The sequence below is a fragment of the Manacus vitellinus genome, unplaced genomic scaffold, assembly GCF_001715985.3.
Source record: "Manacus vitellinus isolate BGI_N305 unplaced genomic scaffold, ASM171598v3 scaffold_6_pilon, whole genome shotgun sequence".
In the NCBI taxonomy this organism is placed as follows: domain Eukaryota; kingdom Metazoa; phylum Chordata; class Aves; order Passeriformes; family Pipridae; genus Manacus; species Manacus vitellinus.
Genome location: NW_021940750.1, coordinates 28827492 through 28839187, shown reverse-complemented (window position 1 = coordinate 28839187; position 11696 = coordinate 28827492).

Genomic DNA, 11696 nt, shown 5'->3' with positions numbered 1-11696 from the left:
AATTTTACAGAAACTCATCTTTAAAAGGTGGTAAGTAAGGCCCCTGAGCAAGCTTTAATTTAGAAGGGACAACATATAACTACAAAAACAGACACGTGCCTGCATCTCAGTGTCTGTGCAGGAGCGGTCTCATGGCTTTTTATGTAGAATTGCTGCAACAATGAAAAGAAAAAAAAATTGTTTTCCCTGTTGTTTGCTAAGTTAACTCCTTTCATTGGCAAGGCTGTTTCAAAATTAATATTGAACTTGGCCCTTGTGATACAGGAGAATTTGATCTAAGCAAGCAAGGAATAAAATCAGAACATAACTCTGCAGTAGAACAAAGCGGTTTAGAACAAGTTAATTCTAACTATAGTACACACAGCTATAAAGTGAGGGGTGTACTTAGATATACTGACAGAAAGCAAGATGTTCCGATAGAAAACTTAAACCAGAACAGATTGGCTCAAGAGATTGGAAAATTATATGTACCTGTCACAACTGTGCATTGTACAGGTGAAATAAAAATGGAAGGATTTTTCTCTGATGGCACATGGTACGTGGCGTGATCCCCCAATAAAGAATTCAATAAAGAATGCTTGCCTGCCTTCTGAATAATCACACTGGTTTCAGAGGGCTCTATTTATTTTCTGAGAATTCTGTAACACTTGGATTCTTTAGATCCTTATAAACCATCACCATCTGCAAATAATTAATGTAAAAAAGGTACTTTGGAGATGCATTTCTACACGCTACAGAAAAGTTTCTAGTGACTGCCTCCATCTTTTAGGAAGTTGAATATTTACTCTGATTCTAAAGGTTTTAAAAGATTAATATCACTAGAAATAAAAGTCACCCTTAAAAGGCTTTGTTTATTCCTGAGAAGGGAGTATAAGCCAGCAGCTTGCTGTCCAGCAAGTGTTTCTGCTGTCTTGTTAAGAAGTGATCCTCAAAAATGGGAAGATATGAATGCTTGTTGATTGGATACAGCATTGTGCATTCCTCTCAGCTACACCCGATGACTACCATGGATTTTATATAGCACCACGGCCTTTCTAACTAAAACCCCTTTGCTCCTCACCTACTCCCTTACTTCCAGAGAAACAAGGCATGTGCAAAAAACTGAATGATAAATTAAAAAAAAAAAGTAAAATAATACCTGAATCCACTTAGCTACATCAGTCCTATTTTCTCTGTAATTAAAACCTCTTTTCCCTAGGAGATTCCAGGAAAGGGCTCAAGTAGTTAAATCAGTGAGGAGTTTCCATAGCCATGATCAGGCCATGTCAGGACAGCAGCACTTCAAGACAGAGCTATTAAATGAAACAAGCAGCATCCAGTGAAAAAGTCCAAACCAAATAATGAACAACAGTCCCTTAAAGGACAGTGTGTTCATCTCAACCCTTTCAGCCAAAAAGCAAACTTGACCCCATCACCAAGAACCATTAACAATCCAAACCCTTTCAACTCTTTTTACCTTTCCGTAGTGTCTTTCCACCTTTGCTCACAGACTCTTTAACAGGTAACATGTATCTTGTAACTAATGAGTGGTTTTTTCTTATGCAATCCTGTAAAATATGAGTGTTGAAAACTCCTGTGTTAGAAAATCTGGTTTCTGCAGAAGGGACATGCAAATCAGATTAGTCAGGAATTTACTGCTGAGGCTGCCAACTCTGCTTTTTAATATTGCCCTTCTTAGATGCAGGCACAGCCAGGGCCTTGCTGGGATTCTTGGTCCCAGCTCAGGAGAGATTTTCCTTGGTACAATTCCTTTATTTCATGTTTCCACGTTTGGTTGTTTTTTATGCATTTTGTTAGTATCAACAGGCTCCCAGAAAAGTCCTGCCAAATATTCCTAGCCCATCTTTTAAAAAGAGCCATAGAACTCAGTGAGAACATGAAAATAAGTCTCAATGTTGTCAGACATAAAATGGAGGCACTTACGTATTTCAGGGCATTTAGATGGTACAAACTTATTTTATTGGAGCAGACAAGCAATGGAGAATATTGACCACAACCAAAATTTGCTAGTAAAATTAATGCAAGGAAAAGGTCATTAGGGCTAAGAAACACGTTTACCTTGTAACCCATTAATATGTCCCAAGCTGTTAACAGATGTTTTTTCAGGGTTAACTTCAGGAGTAACTTCTGGGTTAACTTATTTTAATTCTCCCAAATCAATGCTAGCAGCGCAATAACAAGTCTTTGTAACCTGCTTCCTTCTGCTCCTCAGGAGGACCAGTTCCAGAAGAGCAAAGAAACCCTAACTCTTCTGGTGAAGGTTTAGAATATGAACAACCCCATTTGCTTAAACCAAAGCACCTTGCTTTGTATGTAAGAGGCAAGAAGTGTTAGAAGATGCAAAGGATTATCTTAACTTATGATCTCGTGAATAGGTTGGTCCACTCAGTTCAGCCTTTCAGCACCAGAGCACCGAAGGCATCCTCATAATAAAATGTAAATAATCATGGTAATGGTTTCCAGTTTGGCATACATTCACACTACAACCCTATAATAACAGAATAACAATTCCACATAATAGTTTACATGCATTTACATACACCTCACTGTAAGCTCTCAGCAGGACAATACAGCCAGAATGGGTCCAGAAGCATCTCCGTGGAGGAGCAGCCAGCCAGAACGCCTGCCCAGCGCAACACAGAGAGCACAAAGAGCAGGAATGGCCTGTGTGGTATTTTGGAGCTGGCAGCTCCAAACACCCAGCCTGGACCTGTGGAAGCCCTGCAGGTGGCAACAGTCATGCACAGCCCTGACACCTGACTGACCCCCACAGACCCAACTCAAGACTAGGCAGTTTTGCTTCTCTCTTCACCAAAGATGGCAAGGGCAGCTCCCCATCTTTGCTCTTGGCTGTCCTTCCCAGCAACTTCAGCCAGCCTTCCCAAGGTGTATTCTTGACCACCGTTACCTCTTCGGTCTTCATTTTACAGCAGAGGAATCAGGGAAGGACAAGCAGCAGCACCAGTGGTTTTTCCCCCATCCTTCCCCTTACGTCCTGTGACAAGCTGCTCCTCCTGGGGGCCAAAGGTCACTTTTTCCTCCACAGAACCCCTTGCATCTCTTGAACCAGGATCCTCATAGATCCTTCCAGCTCACACCAGCCCCCAGTATTAGCTCAGCACATCCACTGATTGTCACCACATATTCCAGTATTAGCAGTTGCCTTCTCTCATTGCCAAAGAGCATGAGAAAAGCAGATGCAATTCTCTCAAGGAGAGGTACAATTTTTTCCTCAAAAAAATCAGCTCATTTGCAGGGGCATCCCTTTAGGATTGGAAGCACATGCTCTGTTTTACCTCTAGTTTGAGAGACAGTAGAAGATGATGAGCAGAGTGCAGAACACTGCTCACCTTCTAAAATGATCAACCTAACAGAGAACTAGTTTCTTAGGGAAAATACTTTCAATCAACAACAAAATAAAGCTCTTTGTGAGCATGTGAAGTTTTACAATGAAAGCAGATGGTGATTTTTTTATTACAGCTGGATTAACATGAGTGTTTTTACATATGTGAAGCAATTGCCCATGCAGATAGAGGCTGGAAATGTATGGCTTGCACAGGAATGCAGGCAGAAGTTTCTATACCCACTCTGTGGCTTTGTCACACACACTTTATGGAATCATTGCTGCTTTTACTTGCTCAATCATGTTCCAATCAGGCAAAGGATTGATAGAAACACTACTATGTATGTTATGCAAAATTTTAACCAAATGATTAAAAACAAAAGAGGAAAAGAAAGTAGAGAAAGTAGAAAAACTTTCATAGCTTTATTAAAAGCAGAAACTTGTGCTGGAAGAAAAAAAAAATGCTGCTTAGAGGAGAAAGACCACCTTATGATGCTAAAGTTCCCTTTATGTTAAATTACTAGCAGATACTACTGAAAAATATTCAACAGAAGAGTAAAGAATAGAGATCTACAAAACAGCAAATCTGGGGGGTTGTTTTAATGGATTTATTTAGTAGCCAGACTAAGAGTTAACCATTGAAACAGAAATAATCAAATTTTCTTCATTATCTTATTCTTTGTTTACTGTGTACATTCATTTCAATAGGTCTTTTGACACAACTAAACAAAGACTTTTGAAATTCACTTATTTTTCTAAACATTGTTTTACATTCCGAATGGCAAAAACTACTTGTGAAAGATTAGCCGTAAGAAAGGTCATTTAATTTGAATTCAAATGCTCAGAATTAACTTTCATCCATACCTAAAGCTTTGTATTTAATGAATATGGTGTGGTCCATGAACAGAAGAAATCATGCACTCATATCTCCTTGCCTAAAACCGCAAGTGATTGTCCCCGAGTGTAACTTATTCATAGGCAGTGGCCATTCAGTCACCTCCACTGGCACAGGGCAGCTGTCAGGAACAAGGGAATACACAGAGAACACAAGCACTGTATTTAATCCTGGTGATATGAATTGCATTAAAACTAGACAGTAAGCTTACAGTGATCAGTTTGGAAATTCTATGAAGAATGTACTCATAGAGTTTTTCCACTTGCTTATGTAGGTAGGAGAGATTTAGAACTGGAACTTTCATCAAATCTCTCTTGTCTGCAAGTTCCAGTCCTGTCCTCCTCTTCCACTGACCATTCACAATTTTTTCTTTCTCCAAAACACATTTTCTACCTTATGCAGTGGAAAACATCTTGGGTTTCAAATCAAAAGTAATATCAGTTTCATTAGTAATTTAAAATAAAGAGCAACTATTGTAGACAATCAACATGAAATACAGTTTATTTCCAACCATTTGCTTAATTCACATGCAAACTGGTTTATATTAATAAAACTGCATTTAGAAACAGCTTGGTTAGATTTTAACCTTAGCAGTATTGCTATAGAGCTGAAGCTACACTGGTTAACACAATTTGTTTTCACTCAGGGAAATGTAGTTAGATAGCTATAGACAATTCAGAGACTTTCCACAAAGAAATATTTATCTATTCAGTAGCCTGTCTGCTGCACTCATCTTATCCACATGAACATTTCATCTGTAAATTTCATGTTTGAAGACTATATTCTTTGAAGCACAGCAGTCAGGAGAGAAAACACTTGGAAACACAAACGTATAAAAAGGTAACTTAGTAACTAGCAAATAATACAAGATTACAGTAATAACTGAAGTGTTCTCCTGTACTATTTCAAGCTGGAATACTGAAGCCTGAAACAATTCCCACATTTGAGCACTAACACAGAACTACAACACACAAATTATATAAGCAGGGGGAAAAGCTGCTTTGCAAGAGGTAGAAAAGGTTTTATAAAATATTTAGGCACAATGCTTAGCAGTTTTAAAAGCCATCAGAAAGTTACAAAGTAATAATGACCACTATACATGTATTTGTACAGGTCTGTTTATTTTTACCCTTTGGAATAAAAGCATATTTCATGCACTCTCATAATCTTTTTTCTCCTATATTGTTGGAAAACTGTTTTTCTCCTATATTGTATGTGATTACACAAGTTTTACAGGCTTTCAGGAAGTCTTATCACCAGGAGTTATACAGAAAAACTGATGCACTATTACTTAACACTTTTTCAAGAGAAGAAAGGGAATGAAATGCTCTTTGTGTAGGTTCATGTATCAAAGAAAAGAGAAACACACACTCAAAATTCATAAAAATATTATTAGTTCTTTTGGTTTACTCCCACCTCAATTAAGAAGAGAATGCTTTAGAAGTGAACTACTTCTTTTTCAAAACAACAATTTCCACAAACATATGTTATACAGTGCAGTGGTTATATTCAAATTTTCACAATATCCATAAATCATAATACCAAGATCACTACATTTACCATGAGCTAAGAGACATTCATTTAGTGTCAGTTCAAAAAGATGCCTTCTTTGACCTAAAGTACGTAAGGCTTTATTGGTAACAAGTTCTCATCAAAGATTTGCTTTATTCCTGTCACAGCACTTTTCTTTTTTTGCTCATTTTACTTTTTTTCTTGGTCTTTCTCTGCATCCAGTAGCGCTGAACGGATTCCTAGTTTCTTCAGCTCTTCTACAAGATCTCCATTCTGGTGCATCTGGAGCAGTATATCACAGCCACCAACGAATTCACCATTGAGGTACACTTGTGGGATGGTAGGCCAGTTGGAGTAGTTTTTTATTCCTGCATAAGATAAAAAAAAAGTATTAAAGGTTTTCCCCCCTCTCCGAATAGAATGGTATTTTAAAAGGAATGCATTGCTTCCCCAGGACAGTACTACTGATATTTTCTTTCCCATTAAGGCAAAAATTTATCTACATAACAAGAGCAGTATCAGAAAAAAAAAAACTATGTTAGAGTTATGTTTGGTTCTCACTCCAACTCAAAGACATGGGTTGAAAGATATGGAGTCAGTTCCTATACTGACTTCAAACAGGAGCTGGAAAAATGTAGTTTCTCTTCTCCCTCCCAGGAAACAAGCAAATATGATTTTTCAGTCAATTACAGAAATGAGAAGTATTGAAAAATACTGATAACTGTTTCCTTTGCTTTATGTTTCCCAGAAGGACTTTAAAATACTTTGTGTTCTTACTGAATTCATAGTTATACTTGCTCCTGTAATTTCAACTGCAAGATATATTCAACCCTGTAGAAGCCTTATGAATTTCAAACTGCTTTATCTTTCAATGCCAGACCTTACAGCCCATGGGAGGGGCAAAAAGGTTGAAGTCTCTTTAAAAGTACTCATTAAAGAAAACAGAGATCGAGCCACAATTATGAAGTACAGAATTGAAGTTTAAAACTTTACTTCCTAGAAAACAAATCTAAGACCACCCAAAAATGCAAACTGATCGGCTGGGGCACATTGAAACTCAGCTTGCACTTAAAGGCATGACATAAAAAATTATACAGAAGAATCACTGTATCTAATTTGCCACTTTTTAAATGACCCTTCACACAAAGCCATTATTTCTGTAGCACAGCATACAGCTAAATCCTACAGCTGCATGCTTTTATACGGTGTCCACCAGCATTTGATTAGATAACAAGTTTTGAATTCAACATTTTTATGTATTTTCAATATGCAATGCCTGGAATTCTTCTGCCAAAGGCATTAAAGCCCATATAGCAAAGTTAAGCCTACAGACAACAGAGGTGCCTTTTCAGAACATCAGAGCCCATTCACCTTGGAAGTCAACCCTCTACAGTGAGCTTTAGCATAGTTGTCAAAGTACTAACAACAAATATTAGATCTGTATAGTTGAAGCACAAGGGAACTTGTTTTCTCCTTAGAAAACATTTTAACCCCTAAATACTGTACAGATAAACCCCCAGATACTCCAGTAAAAAATAACCATATAAGTAAATTATGCTTATTTTATTGGAACTTACACTGCTTTCCTTTTTAATAAATATGTCTAAGTGCACAAATATACAGTGGGATTATTATTTTAATGTATAAAAGATAAAACAGAGCTAATAATTCCTCTTGGTAAAATATCAGTATGTTTAAAAAAATCCACTAAAATAATAGCAACTTAGAAAAAAAAATGGCTGTGACAAAGTATTCCTAAACACAAAGTACTCTGTCAGCTAAGAGATTCTATTTTGCCTTCAGATTCTGTGGACAACCAATGTTTCAAAAGCCAAAAAGAGCAAGTTTAGCATATAAGTCAAGGCCAAAGGGAACTCATAACCATCTAACTTAACCTTCATCACCACCTGTAACTTCTTCCTTAGTATTTCATTAAAACCTCTCTCAGTTGTTTAGATACCATTTGCAGAAATTTTAAGCTTTGATGTCAACCTGTATTTATCAATACTTTTCTTAAGAGCTCTTGGGCCTTCGAGTACTCTAAACTGCTCAAATTGTCCTAAAGGTCTTTTAACCCATAAAAGTTTCAATGAAAAACTGAGTTCCAACATTAAGACGTGTTTGAGGATGACTGTACTCAAAAGAGCAGATATGACATGGGGTTTGTTTTTCTTGAGATATTGCAATGCCAAATATGAATTGAGAACCAAGGGCTCTACATAAAACCTACTGCTAACAAGCATTCCAAGGTAACACCAATAATTCTTTCACAGAAATATTTTTTTCAAGGACTCAACTCCACAAGCACTGATAGTACTTTCAAGGACAATCAACTTCAGATAAAAACAAGAATACGATCAAGCTCAATTGCTCTATGTGCTGCATTTCATGTATTGGACAAGCTGCTTTAAATGCCTTTGTGCCGGGACTCAATCAGATTACAAACTGAACACCCCCTCAGCTGGCCACACAAATCCTGCCTTAGTTACTGTTACTACTCCAGTAGTGTTAAAGTCAGTCAGCCTTGGCTACTCCTGCTGCACTCGGGATGTGCGTTTGTGATGATTCCTTTGGCAATACAGACATCCCAAGGGATCTCCGTCCCCCTCTCTGCAGATCGTTTACTTGCTGCGCTTCAGAAGCTGCAGCTTCTGCTCTGAAGGGTTTGCTTTGGAAAACTACATTCCACAGGCCAGTGCTCAGTTTACAGCTGTGCCAGCACACTTTAAGGTGACTGTGAAACCAGGATTGGTGCAAAGCATCACTGAAAAGGGTACCCAGCACACTCGGATCCCCTTCCCCAATTCCAGTTACCAATTTTCAGCCTCTCTTGCCAGCACTAGCACTAATGAATGATGCCCACATAAAAGAACTGACTCAAGCAACACTCATTCCTACCACACTTTCTCCAGAAGAGTAATGTTTTCATGGAGATCACAGAACCATTAAGGTTAGAAAAGACCTCTAAGGTCACCGAGTCCAATTGTTAACACAGCACCATTGTTTACCAGTAAACCACATCCCCAAATGCCATATCCACACGCCTTTTGAACACCTCCAGGGGTGGAGATTCACTGCCCACTTCCCTGGGCAGCCTGTTCCAAAGCAAGTATGACTAAGGAAAGGCTGGTACAAGGGTGAGAGCAAGTATCAAGACCACCTGCTTAGTAGCATCCCATGCTTTGGTAAAGCAACAGTGAAAATAACCTGAAGGTGAACCACCACAACAGTTTAAGCTAGTTTAAACCACACTTTTCTAGTATGTAATCTCAAGCTTCTCTGCCACCTTGGTGACCCGAACCAGTCTAATGCTGCCCATCAGCTGAGAGCAGGATGGATAACTTCTGGAAGAGCCAGCTTCAAGAAACCTGAAATGCCATGGAGTCCAAGAGCATGCCAAGCTTTAATAAGAAGGATTTGTGTCAGGGAAGCTTATCTTCAGCTGAAGTTCAGATAAATCACATGAAGTACCAGTAACTTTAGTTTCACAGATCCAAGCATGCTTTTAGGTGAAGAGGCGAGTAGGGGAGTTGTACTGCTTTTACAGCCTGCCATATTTTAGCACAGGGCATCTTCCAGCAGTTGAACTATAACTACCTAAAAATAAGGTGTTTCAATACATACAGGCAAGAAACCAACAAGCACTTCAGATCTGCCTGAATCGCCATCTCTCCAACAGTCTGCTCTTACTACAAATGTATAAGCACAGATATAGGCCAACCCTTAAGTCAGATTCAGGTGAATACAAAGCTAGTGGCCAGCTCACATACAGCAATCTCCTTACAGATCAGTCTGTGATATTTTCACAGCTAAAGGCTCTGCATCCCCTCACTACCATGCAGCGCAGATCATGGTCACTTTTGAACACCTGAGGCCATATCCTGGCCTTCAGGCAGTAACTGCTGAACTACACTTGGCAACTTACAGAACTACAGCTTTGAGCAGAGCTGTCCTCTCCTGTAAGAGACAGCCATCCATAGCAGCAGGCACATACAGGCTTTTTAGGGTGTAGCAGGTAATACAGATGAAGCAGTACAACAGTCTGCTGGCCTTGAAAGTGGCTGTGTTGTTCCCCAGCTCTTCAAGGCTCCATTCTTGGTGCTGTCTCTGGCACTCAGCTCACAGTACAAAATGCTAGTTCATCTTGCACACCCAGTGTTCCAGGTAATAAACTGAGCTGGCCCTCTGTACAGCTGGACAGGTGCCAAAGCTGGTGCATGGAAGGGAACAGAACAATTTCTTTAAGCACCTGGGAACCAGCAGGATATTGTGCAAGTGTACGCTCCATAACTGCATTCATCGCTTAGCCAAACAGTTTGAATCAAAACACTAATTTCAATTTAAAGCTCTGGTAGCCATGAGAGCAATAAGCTCTGGGAATGCTCAGCACAAGCCCAAATTCATGTAAAGGAAAAATTTAAAGTGCTCAAAAGGAAGATGTTCCTGCTACATACAAAGAAAATACTATATATTCATCTGGTCAAGTCCCCAGAGACTATAACTTACAAATGCATTGCTCATTCAAGGGCTCACAAAAGCCCCCTCAACCCAAAGTGAAATGTTGATGGTTTGATTTCAAGGTTTTGTTTCCCTCCTTTTTAGTTTATGAGTCTGTTCTAGTAAACCATACAATTAATAAATTCAGATATGCAAATAAAGTTTAGAAAACTATCATAATTTGTTCACCTGCCAAAGGCAGTAGAAGATTTACTTGAACAAAACCAACATCCATTAACAAAATACGTCATCACACAGAAATTCTAGTAGCTAAGCTTTTATACCATACCAACTATTATACTTGTGAAATGAAAAGCAAACAAGGACTAGAAAAATCAGCCTTTCAGCTAAGAACTAATGAAAGACTGAATTGGTCAGATGACACCAAAAACACAGGAGAAGAAAGTCACCTGATACACACCAGCATGTGGCTTTAAAGCACATTTTAGTGTGTTCTGGACAAGAACTGTTAATGCCATGCACCTGCAAGACTCATTACTATGTACATGTATGGGGTTTTTTTTGTTTTAAAACTTTTTCAAATAACCACATAGAACCTCAACAGTCAGAAGAGGGAAAGATGACAAGCATTACCAGAACAGAGTTTCCACAACTGGCAAAAAACTCTTATACAGAATAGCTAGTACCACTTGAGCAGTAATGGCGAAACTATTACTAAATATTTCTTGTGCAAATGATTAGCATAACTTTTTACTTTATCAAAAGAAGCCCAGAAGGCAGTACCAGCTGGGAATCAAGTAGTACCAGTCCAAGCCACACATGAAATTTCACCATGCTGTTTACAGGGAAGACAAAACTTGATAAAGTATTTCAGAGGTCTCTAGCGCAGCTCTGTATCTATGAACTAGGAAAGGCAGCATGGCAGGAAGAGCCTGATCTCAAAGAGTCACCCCGCACACAGAACTGTGTTCAGCTGATAACCAGGATGTCTTGGACATGGGGAGGGTCACAGAAACCAAACCTGGGCATCTGGGCAGGGCAACCTCAATGGCACATCTCTGTGATATGCTTCAAATTCCACTAACACACAGATGGAACCACAGAATCCATCAGGTCAGAAAAGACCTCTGAGATCATTAAGTCCAACCTATGACCCAACACCACCACATCAACTCGACCATGGCACTGGTGCCACATCCAGTCCTTCCCTGAACACCTTCAGGGATGGTGACTCCACCACCTCTCGGGGCAGCCCATTCCAGCGTTAAAACACCCTTTCTGCGAAGAAACTCCTCCTAATGTCCTACCTAAACCTCCCTCAGCAAAGCTTAAAACGATGTCTTCTTGCCCTGTTGCTTGTTGCCTGGGAGAAGGGATCGATCCCCACCTGCCTACAACCTCCGTCCAGGTAGCCGTAGAGAATAAGGCCCTCCCTGAGCCTCCTTTTCTCCAGGCTGAACACCTCCAGCTCCCTCAGCCGCTCCCCAT